At 33.5% G+C, this 20,227-nt stretch overlaps 1 pseudogene; it reads left to right on the top strand.

Moving 5' to 3' along the window:
* The first annotated feature begins 9,838 nt into the window (after positions 1-9,838).
* LOC113862172 lies at positions 9,839-19,934 on the top strand (annotated as a pseudogene).
* Positions 19,935-20,227: the final 293 nt, after the last annotated feature.

The raw sequence follows: 20,227 nt of genomic DNA, 5'->3' as shown, positions 1-20,227 counted from the left end.
AATTTATGAAAACTCAGCAAATATTTTACTTATGAAGTCTAATTTTGTAAGAAAATATAAATAAAATAATATTATGGATGGAACTTAAGACAAATAGAACTTATAGTGAGCTGTTCTCAAGAAATCTTTCACACACATCATAATATTCAAAATATCATATCTATTTTGTTTCAAATCCAAATCAAATGAAACCAGTGAGAAAAGTTCCATTGGTAAGTCTATTTCTACAAAAAAAAATATAGATAAAATAGTGTCACAGATATAAATTAAAACGAAATTGAATCAAGGCACACTATTCCTAAAATACTATTTTCATGTAGCAGAAATTTAGAAAAATCATAAATAAATCAATTTAAATCCAAAAAAAGTAAAACCAGTGGGAAAAGTTTCAAAATATAATTATACATATGAATAAAATACTAACAAAAATTTTTCCAAAGGTTTTCTCATATGTTACATTATTTGCAGTTTAGTCCTTTTACTTTATGTTAATTGCAAAAAGGTCCTTTTCTCAATCTATTTGGTAATTCTTAGATAGTCCAAAACGTTTCTAATCAGCTTATGGGTCTTGAATCATGTCTCCACAAGTTCTAAAATATTCTCTTGGTTCTACCACACGTGGTCAAGTGTCTTGCACTTTTAAGGTATATTTTAGTCCAAAATCATAGTCCATCATCATGTTAAGGTTCAATCTTTCAAATTTAATCTTAGATCATTATTTTCATCATATTTCTCATATATTTCAAAGGTTCCAAATATGTTCAAGGTTCCATAGGTCCTCCTCATAGTCATTTTCTAATTTTAGTCCATTTCTTATTAAAGTTTCATATGAAAATCTTCAATAATGTCTCAAAAAAACTTTTTAACTCCAATCTAATCCAAACCAAAGAGAAAATCATATATCTTACTTAATTATCCTCAAATAAAATTACACAACATAGATCAAAGAGAAAATTTTCAGAATACACCCTTAGAAACAAATTTTACAGAAAATGATTTATCCATGACAGAAAATATGCAATTTCATAGAAAATTTCCAAAGTCCATCTAATCAATTCCAAAGCATAAATCCACATTAATATATCATGGATTTGTGAAAATAACACATAGCAAACAAATTTATTAACAAAATTCCATTAAAATATTTTTTACAGTTAATTTTGGTTTTCCTGTAAAACTTTATATTTTTGCTATTTTAGTGGTTTTCTTGTGTATTTTTTTTTCAATCAATTTTTCTTTCATATGTATACCAAGACTTCCAAATTTTCATCATACAAAAAGGGTTAAAGGCTCCCCCTTTGACTCAAAAGTTCATTTAGCTAAGTATTCCCTTAATTTATGAAATAGTACTCCCCCCTTACTTGATTTTTGGTTGATTCTTGGCTTGATCTTTGAGAAGTCCTCTTTCTATCCTTCTCTTACTCTTTTAATCTTTTTGAAATTGATCTTCCACCTCCTTTGGTTTCCTCTTCCACGTGATCAAGGCTTCCATCAAGAAAGTTGATTACTTTGTGGATTTTGTGGGGTTTATTGTCTACTTTAGGACTTTTATGGTAAATTGATGGATGATTCAACTTGGTGGAGTTCAAGAGATAGGTGTGGCACTGATTGTAGAAGTGTTTGAAGGTTGCTAAAGATTGTTAAGTTTGGAAACTCTCTCTCCCTTGCATGGTTGCTCTATTCTTATGTGAAATGGCACTTTACTTTGAATGGGTTTCTAAATTTTGTCTTGGCTGAATTGTTGTGGGTGGCTTGCGACTAAATAGAAGAGTCTTAGGCAAGTATTTTTGCTTCACAAGGTGGCCTCCTTATCGTTTCCCATCTATGTTCAAATTGCTCCCAAAGTTTTAAAGTATGGTTAGCAATTTTCCAAGTCATGATCGATGTCATGTTTTATGACTTTGTACTTGTCCAATTTGATTCTAGTTCTTTGGTTTGCTAAGTCTAGTTTCTTTCCTCTTAATTCCTCCAATTATTAGTTTCTTTGGAAGGATTTGGTCATGATTTAGTGAGGAAATTTAGCAAGGGATAATGTATTGACTTGAGTCAATATTCCTTCATCATTTCTTGAAAGTTTAGATGACTCAAGCTCTTCTCTTATTGGCTCTTTCTCTCTCTCCTTTGGTCCCTCACGGTTACTCCCTCTTGTAACAAGTGTGGAGATTTAATTTGGGGTCCAATTGAAGCTTCTCTCATAAGCCTACAACATCTTTCCTAATGCCAAAATTGTCCTCCATCATGATTCTTGTCTTTAGATTCCTTATCCAATTGTACTCAAATCCTCTTGGTTGCTTTCTAATTCTTTTAGTTACTTTAGAATGTATCTTCTAGTCCCATTTGGCTGGGTAGTCATGGTTCCTAAGTTCAAAATTGGGTGGAAATTGAGTCTTGCACTTATTCAAAATCTTAATCATGAAACCTTAACTTGCTTGACTTGCCTTTCTATCTTATTGGCTACTTCTTTCCAGCTTCTTTCATGCTTGATTTACTGGTCAATCGGCTCCTCTTTCAAGCCAAGAAAATGTGCAAATTGAACTGGGTTGGGTAGGTTACAAATTTTGCAAGTTTTTGGCAAAAAATGAGCCATTTTCCACATCATATGTGGGCTATTTTTGAGGAATTTGGTTTAAATTTTGTGCTTGGATTTTTGGCTTGATTCTTGAATGTACATAACCCTATTTGGTTCAATAACTTACTATAAAAATTCTAGAATTTATCTCATTCATTTGCTTGCCCAAAAAGGGCCTCCATTCTAGGTGTTTTTAGGGATAATTTGGTTATTTTGGTCAAATTTTGCAATTTTGTTTATTTTCCATTTTTGGATCTTTTTAACCCTCTTATAAATCATATAAAACTATTCTAGATATTCTAAAATAATTTACATATTTATTTTCTTTTTATATTACTCGACTATTTACCGATCAGACTCATTTCAGTAAATTTTGTTAAAGAATATTTTAGTTCTAGAGTCTCTATGTTTTACTTGTATTTTATTCAATGACGTTGATATAATTCAAAAATCATTTATAGAGTGAAGGAAATTTAGGGTGTTACATTGGGGAAGAGACAATGGTTGTGACATTGAGCATGGATACACCATAGGCTACACACTCTCCTCCTGACTCAACCTTTGACTAATACCTTTGCTTGGGGGCCTCAGTACAACAAACGTTATATCTATGAAGCGGGAGCTATCCGGCGACCATCTATGATGTGAAACTAAATAAGTTTCTGAGGTTGAGGGTATTAGAAACCTGTGATCACAGTACCATAGTGAGTGTAGCTAACGTGCAGTGACTTAAATAATATTATGTGATTGATATGTGGTTTGATGAGCATGTTGTTGCGATGCATGACTTAAATAATATTATATGATGTTAAGAACATGCAAGGTGAGTCTATGTGCTTGTATGTGATAGTATAGAGTACTCACCATTACGTTTATTTTTCAGGTGACCAAGACGATTAGTACCGGACTAAGTGAAGGGATGGATGAAACTGTTATAGGACTTAGAAAGTTATTTTAAAAACTCTGATATATTTAAATTAGTTCTATAGCAATGATTTGAGTCAAACTTGTAATATATTCTTATTTTAAAATACTTTATTGAATTATGTGTTGAGAACAATTTGAATGAAATTTATTTTATTATTTTCACTTATTACGAAATCAATTTATTTTGGTAATTGAAATTAAAGTGTTAAAATGTTTAAATTCTTCCAACTATATGGCTACACTTTGGTCTTTGAATTGCTTGTTCTCAGCATTAGGAAGAAAGGCAAAGATGAGTTGTTAGATCGTGGGTCTTCTTATTAGTTTTTTTTTTTTTTTGTGGGCCGTAATTATTTTAGATGTGGGTCATGGTTATGATATTTAAAAAAAATAAAAGAATAATTTACTGACCCAATTAAATAATTACGTTATTTTATAATTTATATTTATTTATAAGAATTTAATATAAATATAATTATCTAAAAAAGTTATATATATATATATATATATATATATAATGTATAATATAATTTACTATTTATACTTTAATAATATAATAATTATAATTATACTGTTAGAGTATTAAAATTAAAACTTATGATAAAAAAATTATCAATTACAAATTTGTCTAATTTTTAAAATATTTTAATCTATTATTGGAAGAACTTAATATTAAATAGGCTATTGAATCAAGTTAACCTTCTAAAATAGTCAAACTAAACTTAAAATTTTGGTCTATATCATGTTTAGGCTTTAGTTTTATATAGAAGGTAAAACTCATTTAACTTTAGGCATAAATTTTTAATATTTAATTTTTAACTCAGCCTAGTCTATTTTCATCCTATGTTTACCTAATATAATATAATAATATTTAACAACTTTAATAATTTTAATATTTTTACATAATTTATTACAATTGATTCGTTAAATATAGTACAATGTAAATAATATTAATTAATACTATTGTAAATATTTTTTAAATTTTTATAATATAAAAATAAATTATTTCATATTTTATGAATCTATAAATTGTATGGTAACGATGTTTATTATTTAGTTTCTTTCAATTTTTTACTTAAAAAGTTATAGTACTTCATTTTTTTTATTTGAATTTAATTTTAAAATTAAATCAAACTAAATTAATATTTTTTATTTGGTTTGGATTATTTTTAAGTGATTTTATTTTTAAAATTATTTATTTTATATCATTTTAAATTTTTATTTAATTTAAAAAATAATTAAAAATTAAGTACATTTGTTGACAAAACAAAAATTAAAAACTATGAAAAATGAGTAGATTTATTGAATAAAAGAGAAAAAAAAATTTAATTAAAAAAAGATAATTTTGGAAAGATATAAGCAATGTAACATATATTCATCTATTGGTATGATAAAATTGAGAAAATGTAATTTTTATATAAAATTATAGTAGAAAATATGATTTTTATATTTATGCATTAAGCGTTAAAATCTCCAATCAAATTATTTAAAATAACTATATTTAGATAATTATAAGTTAAATTAAAATAATCTCCTCTTAATTGATTTACATATTTGTGTTATTCGATTATAGAAATATTTAAATCCTAACATATCATAAACTTTAAAAACAGTTTAATATGTACGTGCGATTAGTTCAAAGGAGTTTTACACTAATTAATTAATATTTTCACATGTAGTTATGAATATCAATTTTTGTATTTCCGGAATGGTTTCCAATTTTTTATTTTTTTTTTAATTTATAAAAATAAAATAAAATTATTTTACAGAAAAATAAAAAATTTTGAAAAAAGAGATTTGGTCCCAGAGACGGAAATCCTGCATCAAGCAGGCTTACACCCAGCTCCCAGACTAAAGTCCATACGTAAGAAAGGGAAAGCTTCAGAATTTTGTCTCCATGTTAAACCCTAAAAATGACCAATATAAATACATAAGCAAGAAATCTGGGAGGGAGGACGACTTTTCATAAACGAAAACTTAAGAGAGCGGTAAGATCTTTCAAAAGGAGAGGGAAAAAAGAAAGCAAAAAAATCTTAGCAAGAAGAGATAAAATTTTCAAAGATTTTCGGAGGAGAGGCAACAAGTCTGTGAAGGATTTTTGGAGGAGGAGCTTTCAAAAAAAAAAAAAGGGGAAAGAAACTCAAAGAGCGGCAAAAATCTTTAAAAGAAAAAAAAAGAAAAAAAGCTTTTCAGAGGGGGAGAAGGGGGTTCTTTTCGGAGAATGAAAGTAATAGACCACCGATTAAACCACTATTGATTACCACTTCTGCCATTTTAGCATCTTCTTCGTAGCCCAGGTATTCTCCTTCTCTCAGAATATGAAACGGGCTCCTCATTTCTTTTAGTTTTGTTGAAAAAGTATCAAAATATAACACAAGTGGGAAAGGAGATGATTATTTAAATATGCGATAAAACTTTACAACTTTTTTAGATTTTTTATTTTTGTTATTTATTTTATTATTTTTTTATTATCATTGATATAAAGTGATTTGAAATTTGCTGATCTACGCCGCTGGGCCTGTTGCACGCAACCTGCAAAAATGAAACGTGATTCATGCCTTAAATTTTGTTCAGTACCCATGGATGTATTAAATGAATAGACTCTATGTATGTATATGAATAGACTCTATGTATGTATGGAAAGCAATATGCATTCAGATGCTGAAAAAGATTTTTATTATTTTTTTCATTTTGTTATTGTTACTATTTCGGTCCAATTAGTTTGTTGTTGTTCTGTTGTCAATCATTCATTTTTCTTTTATTTTTTTTATTTTTATTATTCCTATTTAGCTCTTTTTTAGTTTCTAAAAAATAGAAATTATTATTTAGGATTATCATTTATATTCTAGATTTTATTTTATTCATACAGTTTATTCTTTAGTATTATTTTATCTTTTATTTTATTTCATTTTTTGTTTTATTAATGTTCTTAATTCCACTTATTGATTTCATTTTTTAGCAACAATAATTAGAATAGTTATAATAAAAAGTAAGAATTTATTAAGTGCAATATAATTTTTATAATAATAATTATTATTATTATTTTCTTTTTATTCTTTGAGTTGTTTTTTTTTATTATTTGTAAAATTTATCTCATTCTAACATTAGCAGTAAATTCTCTCTAATTTTTTATATATTATCTCATTGTTTACGTCTTAATTATTATGTTTGTTATTTACCATTTAGAGTTGTTATCTCTTTATTTTGTATATTTGTAGAATGTGGATGATGATTCAATTTTATATTTATGATTTATCTTTTCTTATATTATGAATTCTTTATATATATATATATATATATATTTATAATAATAATAAAAAATTATAATTGCATCAATTTATAATATTAACGTGTAGCTTCTCCATCGTTGTGTGTTATAAACTGATAAAGTCTACGTGTACCTACGTTACCGAGGCTTTAGGTAATATTCATGAATCATATGTTATCTTTAATTAATTAGAAAAATTATTTTAATAACTAATCAAAATGTATTCCCTATAATCATTATTTTACTAATCAATCAATAAAATTATTTTATTAACATAATAATTTATAATGTTAATGTGTAGCAACTCTACCTTTACGTGTTATAAATTATTAGAATCTATGTGTACCAACGTTACCTTAGGTTCTATATAACATAAATTTATCCAACAAAGTTTTAATTTTTTTTATTAGATATTTTTTTAATCAATTCAAGTTTATTTATTCATTTCATTAAATGAAATTAATTTCATATTTTAAAATTTCTTGAATCATATTTCTAATTTTGATAAATTAAATAAAAAATTATTTCTCCATTTTTATTACATTATACATTTTTTTTAACATCGGTGTGTGATTTACATTGCCTTTGTTCAAAAATTATAAGAGATTAACGTATAGCTTACGCTATCTTTAATTCTCTTTCAACGTTGTTCATAATCAAAATTCAAATTCAAATACTTGATTTAAGAATAAAATATTTTTTAACGATTTGCAATATAGTTGTGTGATCTCCCTTCATTTTCTGTATTGTTTCTCGTAGATTACATGTATAACTGCGTTATCTTGTATTCTAAATATTATAATTTTATAAAATAATTTTAATTTCAAAATAAATTTTCTTTTACTAAACCTAATTTTAATCAACTAATTTCATAATTTTTAGATAGAACTACATGGCTTTGAGTTCTCCATTGCACCCGGGGATACGTAGGAGCGGGAACTGAACCCGTCAAGTCAAAATAATTTTTAAAATAACCTAAATAATATTTCAATAAATAATATTTCTTCTTCTAAAATAAAATAATTAATGTTTAGGGGTTAAATAAATATTTTTCAAAATTAGAATGAATTTGCACAATTAATTTTAGGTAACCGTTTTTAAACGGACGTTGTAGGGTGCTAATACCTTCCCTACACGTAAATGACTTCCGAACTCATTTTTGGTTTCAAAGATCGTATTATATTTAAGTTTTTCCAAGGTTTTTTCTTAAAATAAACTTTGGTGGCGACTCCTCTGATACGTTTTAAAAAACGTTTTTCGCCGTACCGTTGCGACAGATGGCAACTCCACTGGGGACATCTTTTAGAGAGTCAAGCCTTTGATAATTGATTGTGCGAATTTGTTTTATTTTGTTTCTATTTGTTTAATCCCTTTTTTTATTTATTTATTTGAGTTAATTGTAATGTTTCTTTTATTCGTGCAAATATTTCGTGTATGAATTGCGTAATCTCATTGTATGCTCATATTGATATTGTTATTAATCCTAGGGTAGATGACTATTGATAATTTGTATATTCTCGTGTTGTTTAATTTTTGCAGCTTTTTATTTTTGTTGAGTTGATAAGGTTTGTATGCTCCCTTACACACTACCACTTACACATTTATCACACACTTTGAGTGGGGCCTTATACCCAGGTCTGAGTATACCTAGGATTAGAGGGGTTATGTAGCGGTGTCATTTTGGATGCACGTCCTATTTGGCTATCGTGAAAACACTAGCTAGAGTTTGACCTTTTCTTGATGTCCCGCATCTAGTAGACTCCCTACTGTTGTGGTCAACATCAAAGATTGGATCTTAGCTCTAGTGACCTTTTAGGATTACAAGCCACCTTTTGTGAGTTTTTACACGTAAAAGAAAGTTGTAGATCTTTAAGTTAGACTTTTTAGGCGACCTGAAATAGGACACAAAAGGGGGTATTCTTTCCTTATTTACTCTTTTAGAAATCATGTGAATTATTAATGTCTTAAAGTTTTAAATAAAAAAGAAGAGAAGAATTTTTTTTTACTTTCTTTTTTACTATATTTTGGAATGATATAAGGACTAGTGATTCACATGATTCTTTCAATTAATTTTTCTTACATCATCATCATTTCATATATCATTGCATATCATTTGTTTGAATATCATGCTTATTGCCATCCTTCTGACACTTGTAATAAATTTAAGATCAGTTTTGAAATAAGGTTAAGGATGACAATTTGCATAATTTCTTACACCATTGCATTGTCAGATGAAGCATTACCTTTTTAAGTATCAATTTAGATTTATCAAAAATAAAATTCAAAAGATCTTAAAAAGGGTGATGATTCATATTGTCCTCACATTATCATGGTCATCACATATTTGTCTCATTAATGTAAAAGCCGAGTGGACGATTCCTTTAGAATTAATGTTGATTCTTATATGGATGTTTATCTGTTTAGAATCAATATTAATCCTTATGGCTACTAGGATTCTATGTTAATGAAACAAATACAAGATTTGAAATAATTTCTCATCATTTTCTTTTTATTTATAGGTTGAGAATCATAAAGTTGTTTGAGTATTCGAGAAAATAGAAATTAATGTGGGATCAAGTAGCAGTGAGATGAGATCAATAGAGTTGAGAAGAAAATTGCATCTAAAAGTTAAAAAGGTTGACACTACTAGTTTGAGAGAATTAGGGAAGAAGCTGAAGACGGTCCAACAACTCACTTTAGTGAGGAGGTATGGAAATATTTTGAGATTGATGGAAGTGAATGTGCAAGAAGATGCCATAACAGCTCTAGCCCAGTATTATGATTCCCCGTTGAGGTGCTTCACTTTTCAGGATTTTCAGTTGGCTCCGACCTTAGAGGAATTTGAGCAAATTCTAGACTTGCCTTTGGAGGGTCAACAGCCATATCGCCCTATGAAACATCATGCATCTCTGCCGACTATCGCCAATGTCTTAAGGATTCATCCAGCCGAGTTACAGCAAGCTTATTAAGAAAAACATCAGAATAGAGGATTCACAAGAGAATTTCTTGAGCGACAAATGCATAATTTGGCAGAAAAAGAAGTTTGGGAGACTTTCATAGATGTCCTAGCACTCACCATTTATGGCATTGTCCTCTTCCCTAAGCATGACAACTTTGTGGATTTAGCAGCAATAGATGTGTTTCTTGCATGCAAAAATCGATCTGAAAATCCTGTCCCTGCACTACTAACTGATGTTTATTGTACACTGAGTTTCTGCCATGAAAGGAAAGGGAAAAGGATTATATGTTGTCTACCTATGCTTTATATATGGCTCACAGCTCATGTCTTTAAAAGGCCAAGTGAGATCAAGTGTCCGATCACTGATTTGCTGAGATTTCAGATTGGGCAGAAAAATGGTCAAGAGTGGGCTAATCACTTAGCCAGTTTGAATGAAGGACACGTCAGGTGACACACTTCATGGCAACAATCAACGACTATTGTTTATCATTGTGGCAATTACCCAAATGTTCCTCTTATGGGTACTCGGGGTTGTATTAATTACAATCCAATTATGGGACAACGTCAGCTCGCTTATCCCATGATGGGACCACCTGCTGAGGAATTGTTGATTCCTTTTGTTGTCTATTATGAAGATGGAAATTTCACTGAGCTTATCCAAAAGGCAAGGAATGCTTGGGCAAGGGTTGTTCGAAAAGGAAAAGAGTTAGGCATGAGAAGTTGTGCAGCGAAAGCAAGTTACCGTCAATGGGTTAAAGAAAGAGTCCAAGAGATTAAGTTACCATTCAAAGATCCAGATACCTCCCAAGAAAGTGAGCCATCTAATCCAGAACCCTTTGAGAATGAAGAAATAAAAGAGTTAAAGGTAAGACTGGCTAAGATGATTGAAAAGAATGTGAGAGTAGAAAGGGAGCTTCGAGAGAGCCGTCAAACTTGTGCCATTTTGAAGAGAGAAAACAGTGAAAAACAACAAGCCTATGAAGAGGTTTGTAAGAAGCAGAAGTCTGTGCAAAGCCATACAACTAAAGTTCAACGTTGCCTTGAAGCTGCAAACAAAGAATTAGGATTGAGGGTGAAGGAGCGAAATGCAGCTTTATATGAGAAACGACAATTGAAAGGTGCATTGTACAAGGCAAAAAGAGATCGAGAAGAAGCTTTGACTCAAGCCAGTGAACTCCAAACACGAGTGCAAAATATGGAAGAGCAGATAAAGGAAATTGTCATGGCATGCGAGGCTGAAATTAATGCTGAAAAATGGGAAGTGATTAGAATCATGAAAGAATACGAAGCTATTGTGAAAGTGAAAGATGGTCAGATAGAAGAAGGAGATAAGATTATTGAGTATTGGATCAAGCGCTTCATACAACTTGCATCATTAGCTAATGCTGCGATTGATGACGTCCCGTATATGTTGTCAAAGGCTGAGACAACTACTTTTTTCTACATGATACCTCAAGAAATTAAAGATTTCCTTAGCCATTGCAACTGGTTGGTCTCGGAGATGAAAGGAATGATAGCTAGGGCTAGGAAGGGGTGATGTAATGATTTGGGGTATGGGTAGACTATGTATGGGTAGGAAAAAAGATGTATTTTGAATCAAATTCTGATGTACTTTGATGTTTTAATTTGATTATGGATTATATTTTGGTGTGTTTCATTTGACGAGGATCCTACATTAATTTCCATTAAAGACTTGAAGACGCTCAACAACTGTGATGATTCTTTAGTCTTTGGTTGTTGTTATTATTATTATTATTTTAAGTGCATTTTTCATTTTGATTAATTCTTTTTTGACTACAAACTATTTCAGAAAATTAAACAAATATAACGGGGAAACGTTTTCTAAAGCATCCTTATAGAACTCGCGCTCAAGCAAGGATCATGGATGAGTTAGAAGAGCACAATGAAGAGCTGAGAAACGATGTTAATCAGTTGAAAGAACAAATGGCACAAATCCTAGAGGCACTGAAGTCTTTAGAGCGAAGAACCACAGAGGGGACCCCTATTCAAGCACCTCCTGCACAACCCACTCCTACCTATCTACCAGGTTTTACCCCTACACAAGGACCGTCCCAAAATTTTCCTCCTCATGAAACAATGGTGCCTTTGACCTTGCATGTAGAAAGGCCTCCACAACAAGCTTTCAATCAACAAGATGTCCAATTTCCCCCATATGGCCTTCCTCAAGGTTATACACCACCGATAGCTGAGAACCCACCAAACACTGGTCAACCATCAAATCAACCCAATCCTGCACAACCTTCAGGTCCACAAATCCAACCAACCCAAACATCCATCCCATCATATGCTTACCCTCAAAATACTCATCCTCAAGAAACTCATATACCCCACACTATACCTACCCCAAATCAACCGATCCATCACCAACCACAAATCACTAATCCTAGCCTTGATGGAAACCCAGCCATATCACCATTCCATTCCCATAAGACCTTAGAAGAACCCCAACCCAATTACTCAGAGGAACACTTCCAATCCAGAGAAAAATTGCAAATATTGGAAGAAAGATTGAGAGCTATTGAGGGGAGTAGCTATGGCATTGGAGAAGCCGCGGATCTTTGCTTGATCCCAGATGTAATAGTTCCTCCAAAATTCAAAGTGCCTAATTTTGATAAGTACAAAGGAACGACATGCCCAAAGAGTCATCTGATCATGTACTATAGGAAGATGGCATCACATGCCCATGATGATAAGCTACTAATTCACTTTTTTCAAGACAGTTTGATTGGAGGAGCTTTGAGTTGGTATATGCATCTTGAGCGTACTCGTATTCGTGGTTGGAAAGACTTGGCTGATGCTTTCCTAAAGCAATATAAGTACAACATTGATATGGCTCCTGATAGATTACAACTGCAGAATATGTTAAAGAAGGAGGATGAGACTTTTAAAGAATACGCCCAGAGATGGAGAGAAGTTGCAGCTCAAGTGGAGCCCCCTTTGTCTGAAAAAGAAATGGTAGCTATGTTTATTGATACTCTCCAATCACCTTTCTATGATAGGATGATTGGAAGTATTTTGTCAAACTTCTCTGATGTTGTGATTATTGGAGAAAGAGTGGAAGGAGGAATGAGGAATGGTAAGATATTTCACAATTCGGGCGGAGCCTCCAATTTGAAGAAATTTACAAATGGTCCAGGAAGAAAGAAGGAGGGAGAGAGTAATGCTATAGCCTTTCACCCAAGAGAAGTTCCTTTCATTAGACCTAACCCTGCACCTTTTCAATTCCAACCCACATTTCCTGCTCCTCAAACGTCTTACCCATATGTCAATGTTGTTTCACAGAATCCAAGTCCCCAATCTTATCAGCCGCGACCCTACCAACCTGCTCTGCCTACTTTTCCTATAACACCACCCATGAGACCACCCCAGCATTGGAACCAAAACCCAAATCCCAACCAAATAAGACCCCAAAATAATCAAGAAAGGAAACAAGTTCAATTCGACCCAATCCCCATGTCCTACACTGAGTTACTACCTCGCCTATTCCAAAGTTCATTAGTTGTACCCTGTCCAATGAAACCTATAGAACCACCCTATCCAAGAGGATATGACCCAAATGCTAAGTGCGAGTATCATGCTGGTGGCATTGGTCATTCGACAGAGAATTGTAGGGCATTAAAGTTCAAAGTGCAAGACTTAATTAATGCTAAATGGCTGAATTTTAAGGAGGATAATCCTAACATTAGGAGTAACCCCCTACCTGGGCATGGAGGATCGTCAGTAAATGCCATCGAGGAAGAACCAGCACATGTTTTAAAGAGGAAAATTGAAGAGGTTACCACTCCTCTTAAGGTTATTTTTTATGAGCTATGCAAGGTTGACTTGATCAGGGGTTTTGTACATGAAGAAAATATGTGTGACTTGCACCCTAATGCATACCACTCCATTGAAGATTGTGAAGAATTCAAGCATGTTCTGCAAACCCTGATGAACAAGCATTTGGTCCAAATCGGGCACCCTAAGGAGAAAAATGAAGTTTCGACTGTTGATGGACAATCCTCCACTTTCCCGAAACCCTTGGTCATTCATTACACCAAACGTATGAATACCCCAACTACCAATGGACCTAGACCCATCACTATACAAGTATCAGCTCCATTCCTTTACAAGGATAACAAAGCAGTACCATGGAAGTATGATGCAGGGGTTTATGTCGACAATTTTAAGGAAAATCAAACACAAGGTGTCAATTCTGATACTCTCGCTGTCTAACACATTGCTGGCGTTGGTGGAATGACCCGCAGCGGTCGTATTTACACACCCGAGGAGCTGAGAAAAGAGCGAACAAAAGAGATAGAGATATCCTCAAAGGGGAAAGCCAAAGTGGGCGAGTTTGAAGACGCTGACAAAGAGAAAATGCCTGAAATAAAGAAAGCAGTGTCAGATGAAGAAGCTTGTGAGTTTTTGAAATTTATTCGACAAAGTGAATATCAAGTTGTGGAACAATTAAACAGAACTCTAGCACGAATATCTCTTTTATCATTGTTGTTGAACTCTGAGCCACATAGGAGGACTCTTTTAAAAGTGTTGAATGAGGCTCATGTCAACCATGATATCACTACCGACAAGTTTAGAGGTATTGTTGGTAATATTGTTTCAAACAATTATCTGACCTCCGCTGATGATGAAGTACCTGCCGAAGGAATGGGGCACAATAAAGCACTGCATATTTCTGTGAAATGTCGAGATCACATTATTGCTAGAGTGCTTATTGACAATGGGTCTTCTCTGAATGTGATGCCAAAAGCAACATTGTCAAAATTACCTTATGATGGGTCGCATATGAAACCTAGTGCCATGATAGTAAGAGCTTTTGATGGAACAAGGAGAGAGGTCATTGGAGAAATTGAAATTCCAATTCAAATTGGTCCTTGCACCTTTCATATTTTGTTTCAAGTAATGGACATCGCACCAGGTTACAGCTGTCTTTTGGGGAGGCCTTGGATTCATTCTGCTGGGGTTATACCATCCACATTGCATCAGAAACTGAAGTTTATCATTGATAATAAGTTGGTGATTATCTCTGGTGAAGAAGATATGTTAGTGAGCAAACCTTCGTCCACGCCTTATATTAAAGCTGCTGAAGAAGCTCTAGAGACCTCTTTTCAGGCTTTAGAGATTGCAAATGCTACTTATGTTGGAGAGGGAGCTCCAATCTTAAAGCCTCGATTGTCTAATACATCCATAATGACTGCTAAAGTCATGCTTGACGGAGGTTGTCAGTATGGATACGTGTTAGGACAAACCATCACGAAAGCAGCAAATTGGTTGCAGCTCCATGAGAATAAGGATAGATTTGGGTTGGGATACACACCCACTAAAGCTGATAAGAGGAGAGTCATGGAAGAAAAGAAAGAAAAAAGATTATCTAGGTTGGAAGGTAGGGAGCCTAAGACTAAAGGGGTCCCCATTTGTGATCTTCTGAAGAGCTTCTATAGTGCTGGATTTGAGTTTCAAGACTCAGTGGCTGCTGCTGATGTGGATGCACCTGAAGAAGAGGTTGTGGACCTAGTTCATACTTGTTCGCCAAACACAGAAGTTGGCAATTGGGAGATCATCGAGTTACCTGTGATTTTTAATAGCTATTCAAAGTAATTCTTGAAGTTAATCCTATTGTTTTGTTCTAAAGCTTTAGGATATCATTACTTTTTGAAAACGCTGATATATGATTTCTTTTTGTAATTTGAAATATCAGTTTGTTTTGTAAATTGGGACACATGTTTTCTTTTAAGTATATTTAAATGAAATGCAATTTGAATTCTCAGTAATCTTTCGTGTCTTTTTCTTTATCAGTTGAATCTTGTCGTTTATTTTCTTTTTGTCTCAACTCTCGCACAATGCAGATTCGAAAGTGACATGTCTGAAAGTAACAATGCTAATATCTCATCCACTAATTTTGATTGTCCCATTAATCAAGCTGTCGAAGATGATAGTGATGTTGATTTACCCTCAGAATTTCTAAGATTGATCGATCAAGAAGTGAAAGAGATCCAACCTCATGATGAACCCACTGAGACAATTAATTTAGGGACTGAAGATGATAAGAGAGGAATCAAAATAGGCACCCTCATGAAAAAACAAGAGCGCGACAAGTTGATTAAACTCTTGCATGATTATAATGACGTCTTTGCATGGTCTTATCAAGATATGCCAGGTCTAGATGTTGACATAGTCGAGCATAAATTGCCACTAAAACCAGAGTGTTTCCCGGTTAAGCAGAAATTAAGGAGAATGAAGCCTGAGATGTCATTGAAGATTAGGGAGGAGGTCAAGAAGCAATTTGATGCAGGTTTTCTTGCTGTTGCCAAATACCCTCAATGGGTTGCTAACATTGTGCCAGTTCCCAAGAAAGATGGAAAGGTTCGGATGTGTGTTGACTATCGGGATCTAAATAGAGCCAGCCCTAAAGATGATTTTCCATTGCCTCATATTGATATGCTAGTAGATAATACAGCTCAACATTCATTTTTCTCTTTTATGGATGGTTACTCAGGTTATAATCAGATCAAAATGGCTGAAGAGGATATGGAGAAAACCACATTCATTACACCTTGGGGCACCTTTTGCTACAAGGTCATGCCTTTCGGTTTGAAAAATGCCGGGGCAACATATCAAAGGGCGATGGTGACATTATTTCATGATATGATACATAAGGAGGTTGAAGTCTATGTGGATGATATGATTGCCAAATCAATGACTGAAGAAGACCATGTTGTAAATTTACACAAATTGTTTGAGCGGTTGAGAAAATTCAAATTGCGGTTGAACCCTGCCAAATGTACCTTTGGGGTAAAATCAGGCAAGTTGTTGGGATTCATTGTCAGTCAAAAGGGAATAGAGGTTGATCCTGACAAGGCAAAAGCAATCATGGAAATGTCGCCTCCTCTCACTGAAAAGGAAGTTCGTGGATTTTTGGGGAGATTGAATTATATTGCCCGATTCATATGCCAACTAACTGCCACTTGTGAACCAATTTTTAAGTTGTTACGGAAAAATCAGCCGATGGAGTGGAATGATGATTGTCAAGAAGCTTTTGAGAAGATAAAGCAATATTTGCAAAATCCCCCGATACTAGTGCCGCCAGTGTCAGGGAGGCCGCTTATTATGTATTTGACAGTGTTAGAAGGATCCATGAGATGTGTTTTAGGTCAGCATGATGAATTGGGTCGGAAAGAGCATGCCATTTATTATTTGAGTAAGAAGTTCACTGATTATGAAGTTAGATACTCTTTGTTGGAACGAACCTGTTGTGCCTTGGCTTGGGCAGCTCGTAGGTTAAGGCAATATATGTTGAGTCACACGACTTGGTTGGTGTCAAAAATGGACCCAATCAAATACATCTTTGAGAAACCAGCCCTTACTGGAAGGATTGCTCGTTGGCAGGTCTTACTGTCAGAATATTATATTGTATATGTTACTCAAAAAGCAATCAAAGGCAGTGTTCTTGCAGATTTTTTAGCTCATCAACCGGTGAACGATTATCAGTCAATACAGTACGAATTTCCTGATGAAAATATAATGGCGTTGCTCAATGAGAAAGAATCGCCAGCAAGAGATGAATGGGTCATGATGTTTGATGGTGCTTCTAATGCACTCGGACACGGGATTGGTGCTATACTAATTTCCCCAGAGAAGCAATATATTCCGATCACAGCTAGATTATCATTCGATTGTACAAATAATGTAGCTGAATATGAAGCATGTGCTATGGGAATTCAAGCAGCTATAGAGTCAAAGATCAAAATTCTTGAGGTGTATGGTGACTCAGCCTTGGTCATCCACCAGCTAAAAGGTGAATGGGAGACTCGAGATGCCAAATTGATCCCTTATCAAGCCTATATCAGAGAGCTAGTGGAGTATTTCGATGAAATTACTTTCCAACATATTCCTCGTGAGGAGAATCAATTGGCTGATGCTTTATCTACTTTATCATCAATGTTTGTAATAAGTCAAAAAGAAGACATGTCGTTCATAAAGATGCAACAGCTTGATCATCCTGCCTATTGTCAAATGGTTGAAGAAGGATCTGATGGTAAACCTTGGTATCACGACATTAAAAATTTCCTAAAACACCATGAATACCCATTAAATGCTGTTGAAAATGACAAAAGGACATTGAGGAGGTTAGCGATGAGTTTCTTTCTAAATGGAGACGTGCTCTACAAAAGGAATCATGATATGGTTCTGCTTAGATGTGTGGATGCTTCAGAAGCACGAAAGATCATGGAAGAGATTCATGAAGGTTCATTTGGGACCCATGCTAATGGACATGCCATGTCAAAGAAGATTCTAAGGGCTGGATATTATTGGTTGACAATGGAGGCCAATTGCTTTCGTTATGTGAAGACATGTCATAAATGCCAGACATATGCTGACAATATTAACATTCCCCCAACAAGTTTGAATGTCTTATCATCGCCTTGGCCTTTTTCAATGTGGGGAATTGATGTTATTGGACCCATTGAACCTAAAGAATCTAATGGTCACCGCTTCATTCTAGTTGCTATTGACTATTTCACAAAATGGGTTGAGGCTGCTTCATATGCTAGTGTGACCCGAAATGTGGTGGTGAGATTCATTAAAAAGGATTTAATCTGTCGGTATGGCCTCCCAAGCAAGTTAATAACAGACAATGGCACTAATTTGAACAACAGAATGATGAAAGAATTGTGTGACAATTTCAAGATTCGACATCATAATTCCTCTCCCTATCGCCCAAAGATGAATGGAGCAGTTGAAGCAGCCAATAAAAATATTAAGAAGATCATCCAAAAGATGGTAGTGACATACAGAGATTGGCATGAAATGCTGCCATTTGCCTTGCATGGATATCGAACTTCAGTTCGCACTTCAACCGGGGCAACTCCATACTCTTTGGTATATGGAATGGAAGCAGTACTTCCTGTTGAAGTCAAAATTCCCTCTTTAAGAGTAATAATGGAGACCAAATTGGAGGAAGCAGAATGGGTGCAAGCTCGTTTTGATCAATTAAATCTCATTGAAGGAAGACGGTTGAATGTGTTATGTCACGGTCAACTGTACCAGAGAAGGATGAAGAAGGCTTTTGATAAAAAGGTTCACCCAAGAGAGTTCAGTGAGGGAGATATGGTGCTTAAAAAGATTTTGCCGACGCATAAAGATTATCGTGGCAAGTGGTCCCCGAATTATGAAGGACCATATGTGGTGAAAAAGGCTTTCTCAGGAGGGGCTCTAATCCTCACAAACATGGATGGACAAGATCTTCCAAACCCCATCAATTCTGATGCTGTAAAAAAATACTATGCTTAAAAAAAAAAAAATTAAAAAAAAAGAAAAAAGAAGAAAACAGCTCGCTAGGTTGAAAACCTGAAAGGGCAACTTAGGCAAAAGTTAGAGCGACCTGGTGAGCTGAAAACTCGAAAGAGTGGCTCAGGCAAAAATTAAGGTCAAATAAATACTACACTGAACTGAAAACCTGAAAGGGCGGTTCAGAGGGGCACTAACTTCAGTTGCAAGAAAGGGCTTCAAATCGAGAAATATGATCGACTGGAATACTAAACTGGGGCAATTTTGAGAGGTTAAAGTTGAATGAAACGGAAGATGAATTCAAAATACCATACTGGGGCAATTTTATTTTGGCAGTTTTGTTAATGGATGATCAATTTACGGGAGAGATTAGCACTGTTCATCTAGAAGATGTCACTTAATCGGCATAATACTTCACTATTTTCATAGTCATTTTGATCCTTTGATGTATTTCTTTTTTCGTTACCCATGTCATAAGTCTTCTTTGTAAATTCACCATTTCTTTATTACAGTCGTTCCTATGTTCCAAGAATATTTATCTTTGACTTTAGTCACCTTCCATTCAGTTTATATACACCATTTTGTTTACTCAACTTCTTCAATAGCATTTTTATTGTCATTTCAATAATTATATACTAAAAGGAAACATGCAAATTGTTAAAAGGGTAATAAGAAAATATGATTACAGTTGGAAGCTTAAAAATTCATACAGTAAGTTTGATGAATCTCCTGATAAGTTTAGTGTGACAGAAGAAGTTGTCTCCTTATGACAATTCAAAAATAAATGGCAATCTAATTCGATTCATGTCTCACCCAGTTCAGATCTTATGAAAGAAGTGATCCTTACCAAAGAGCATACTCGTTCATGAACCTTGAGGTGCATGTTCCAATAAAGTTGAAAGATTACTATTCCCCCAAAAAAAAAAAAGACAGAGATTTTGTTTTGATTTAATAAGTCTCATAATGCATTTGACCTCATCATTCAATAAATTTCATTCCAAGTGTTAACATTCATCAAGTTTATGCAATCGCATCATCACATTAGCATGCATTTGTTTTTATCTATTATCACCTTTTGAAGTTTAATTTAAATTCATTATCTGCCTTACAACCTTTATGTTCAGTCCAAGTCTACGATATAACTGAGTTCTTCACCTTTCATCAAAATTCAGAAGCTGACTGATGTCTTTATTTTTCTGTC

The sequence above is a fragment of the Abrus precatorius genome, unplaced genomic scaffold (assembly GCF_003935025.1).
Source record: "Abrus precatorius isolate BTA unplaced genomic scaffold, Abrus_2018 Scaffold3, whole genome shotgun sequence".
Classification (NCBI taxonomy): Eukaryota; Viridiplantae; Streptophyta; class Magnoliopsida; order Fabales; family Fabaceae; genus Abrus; species Abrus precatorius.
Note: the sequence above shows the minus strand (reverse complement) of the source record. Positions and strands in the feature narration are given on the sequence as shown.